This window comes from Oncorhynchus gorbuscha, unplaced genomic scaffold (genome assembly GCF_021184085.1).
Source record: "Oncorhynchus gorbuscha isolate QuinsamMale2020 ecotype Even-year unplaced genomic scaffold, OgorEven_v1.0 Un_scaffold_1313, whole genome shotgun sequence".
Classification (NCBI taxonomy): domain Eukaryota; kingdom Metazoa; phylum Chordata; class Actinopteri; order Salmoniformes; family Salmonidae; genus Oncorhynchus; species Oncorhynchus gorbuscha.
In genome coordinates, this window is record NW_025746125.1 from 6939 (window position 1) to 10860 (window position 3922).

Below are 3922 nucleotides of genomic sequence, written 5' to 3' on the forward strand. Positions count from 1 at the left end.
ATCAGCCAAGACCTCAGAAAAAAATGTAGACCTCCACAAGTCTGGTTTCTCTCCTGAAGGTACCTCGCTCATCTGGACAGCGGAGTCAATCACCACCTTCCGGAGACACCTGAAACCCCACCTCTTTAAGGAATACCTAGGATAGGATAAGTAATCCTTCTCACCCCCCTAAAAGATTTAGATGCACTATTGTAAGTTGCTGTTCCACTGGATGTCAAGGTGAATGCACCAATTTGTATGGGATAAGAGCGTCTGCTAAATGACTTAAATGTAAATGTAAATGTATCTGTAGAAACAATAGTACGCAAGTATAAACACCATGGGACCAGGAGGCGTCATACCGCTCAGGAAGGAGACGCGTTCTCTCTCCTAGAGATGAACGTACTTTGGGTCGAAAAGTGCAAATCCATCCCAGAACAACAGCAAAGGACCTTGTGAAGATGCTGGAGGAAACAGGTACAAAATGGTCTATATCCACAGGCAAACGAGTCCTATATCGGCATACCCCGAGAGGCCGCTCTGCAAGGAAGAAGCTACTGCTCCAAAACCGCCATAAAAAAGCCATACTACAGTTTGGGGACAAAGATCCTAGTTTTTGGAGAAATGTCCTCTGGTCTGATGAAACAAAAATCGAACTGTTTGGCCATAATGACCATTGTTATGTTTGGAGGGAAAAGGGGGAGGCTTTCAAGCCGAAGAACACCATCATGTTGTGGGGGTGCTTTGCTGCAGTAGGGTCTGGTGCACCACTAGAACACCTGGGAAGGACACTGCAGGGCAAATCGGTTTGCAATTTGAAGTGGTACATATGTGCGACAACCTACTAAATTCATAGTGACAGATTGCACAAGTAAACAAGGAGCATAGACTATTTCCCTGACCGGGAATCGAACCCGGGCCGCGGCGGTGAGAGCGCCGAATCCTAACCACTAGACCACCAGGGAAGGGTACGACAGTGCAAATCGGTTCCAAGTGTGAGCTGGTACATATGTGTGATAACCTTCTATATTCATTGTGACAGGTTGTACAAGTAAACATGTAGCAAAAGAGTAGTTCCCTGACCGGGAATCGAACCCGGGCCACGGCAGTGTGAGAGCGCCGAATCCTAACCACTAGACCAACCAGGGAAGGGTACTACAGTGCAATTCGTTTCCCAGTTTGAAATGGTACATATAGTTGAAGTCGTAAGTTTCCATCCACTTAGGCTGGAGTCATTAAAACCTGTTTGTCAACCCCTCCCCACATTTCTTGCTAACAAACGATCGTTTTGGCAGACGGTTAGGACATCTACTTTGTGCATGACACAAGTCATTTTTCCAACAATTGTTTACATTGGGATTATTTCACTTATAATTCACTGTATCACAAATTCAGTGGGCCAGAAGTTTACATACAATGAGTTGGCTGTGCCTTTAAACAGTTTGTAAAATTCCCGAAAATGATGTCATGGCTTTAGAAGCTTCTGATAGGCTAATTGACATCCTTTGAGTCAATTGGAGGAGTACCTGTAGATGTATTTCAAGGCCTACCTTCAAACTCAGTGCCTCTTTGCTTGACTCCATGGGAAAAGCAAAGGAAATCAGGCAAAACCTCAGAAAAAAAATGTAGACCTCCACAAGTCTGGTTCCTCCTTGGGAGCAATTTCCAAACGCCTGAAGGTACCTCGCTCATCTGTAGAAACAATAGTACGCAAGTATAAACAGCATGGTATGACGCAGGCGTCATACCGCTCAGGAAGGAGACGCGTTCTCACTCCTAGAGATGAACGTACTTTGGGTCGAAAAGTGCAAATCCATCCCAGAACAACAGCAAAGGACCTTGTGAAGATGCTGGAGGAAACAGGTACAAAATGGTCTATATCCACAGGCAAACGAGTCCTATATCGACATACCCCGAGAGGCCGCTCAGCAAGGAAGTAGCTACTGCTCCAAAACCGCCATAAAAAAGCCATACTACAGTTTGGGGACAAAGATCCTAGTTTTTGGAGAAATGTCCTCTGGTCTGATGAAACAAAAATCGAACTGTTTGGCCATAATGACCATTGTTATGTTTGGAGGGAAAAGGGGGAGGCTTTCAAGCCGAAGAACACCATCATGTTGTGGGGGTGCTTTGCTGCAGTAGGGTCTGGTGCACCACTAGAACACCTGGGAAGGACACTGCAGGGCAAATCGGTTTGCAATTTGAAGTGGTACATATGTGCGACAACCTACTAAATTCATAGTGACAGGTTGTACAAGTAAACATGTAGCAAAAGAGTAGTTCCCTGACCGGGAATCGAACCCAGGCCGTGGCGGTGAGAGCGCCGAATCCTAACCACTAGACCACCAGGGAAGGGTACTACAGTGCAAATCGGTTCCAAGTGTGAGCTGGTACATATGTGCGATAACCTATATTTATTGTGACAGGTTGTACAAGTAAACATGTAGCAAAAGAGTAGTTCCCTGACCGGGAATCGAACCCGGTCCGCGGCGGTGAGAGCGCCGAATCCTAACCACTAGACCACCAGGGAAGGGTACTACAGTGTAAATCGGTTCCAAGTGTGAGCTGGTACATATGTGCGATAACCTATATTCATTGTGACAGGTTGTACAAGTAAACATGTAGCAAAAGAGTAGTAGACCACTAGGGAAGTGTACTACAGTGCAAATCGGGAGTCGAACTGGGAGTAGAACCACCAGGGAAGGGTACTACAGTGGAAATCAGGAGTCGAACCCGGGCTGCGGCGGTGAGAGCGCAGAATCCTAACCACTAGACCACCAGGGAAGGGTACCACAGTGCAAATCAGGAGTCGAACTGGGTGTCGAACCACCAGGGAAGGGTACTACAGTGGAAATCAGGAGTCGAACCCGGGCTGCGGCGGTGAGAGCGCCGAATCCTAACCACTAGACCACCAGGGAAGGGTACAACAGTGCAAATCGGTTCCCAGTGTGAGCTGGTACATATGTGCGATAACCTTCTATATTAATTGTGACAGGTTGCACACGTAAACATGTAGCAAAAGAGTAGTTCCCTGATCAGGAATCGAACCCGGGCCGCGGCGGTGAGAGCGCAGAATCCTAACCACTAGACCACCAGGGAAGGGTACTACAGTGCAATTCGTTTCCCAGTTTGAAATGGTACATATAGTTGAAGTCGTAAGTTTCCATCCACTTAGGCTGGAGTCATTAAAACCTGTTTGTCAACCCCTCCCCACATTTCTTGCTAACAAACGATCGTTTTGGCAGACGGTTAGGACATCTACTTTGTGCATGACACAAGTCATTTTTCCAACAATTGTTTACAGAGGGATTATTTCACTTATAATTCACTGTATCACAAATTCAGTGGGCCAGAAGTTTACATACACTAAGTTGGCTGTGCCTTTAAACAGTTTGTAAAATTCCCGAAAATGATGCCATGGTTTTAGAAGCTTCTGATAGGCTAATTGACATCCTTTGAGTCAATTGGAGGTGTACCTGTAGATGTATTTCAAGGCCTACCTTCAAACTCAGTGCCTCTTTGCTTGACTCCACGGGAAAAGCAAAGGAAATCAGCCAAGACCTCAGAAAAAAATGTAGACCTCCACAAGTCTGGTTTCTCCTTGGGAGCAATTTCCAAACGCCTGAAGGTACCTCGCTCATCTGGACAGCGGAGTCAATCACCACCTTCCGGAGACACCTGAAACCCCACCTCTTTAAGGAATACCTAGGATAGGATAAGTAATCCTTCTCACCCCCCCCCCTAAAAGATTTAGATGCACTATTGTAAAGTTGCTGTTCCACTGGATGTCATCAGGTGAATGCACCAATTTGTAAGTCGCTCTGGATAAGAGCGTCTGCTAAATGACTTAAATGTAAATGTAAATGTATCTGTAGAAACAATAGTACGCAAGTATAAACACCATGGGACCACGCAGGCGTCATACCGCTCAGGAAGGAGACGC

At 46.1% G+C, this 3922-nt stretch overlaps 1 non-coding gene across 1 annotated transcript; it reads right to left on the minus strand.

Annotated features, from left to right (window-relative positions):
* Positions 1 to 872: 872 nt before the first annotated feature.
* On the minus strand, positions 873 to 944 carry trnae-cuc. The gene has a single exon. It is a non-coding gene; the product is annotated as a tRNA-Glu (tRNA).
* Between the last annotated feature and the right edge of the window lie 2978 nt (positions 945 to 3922).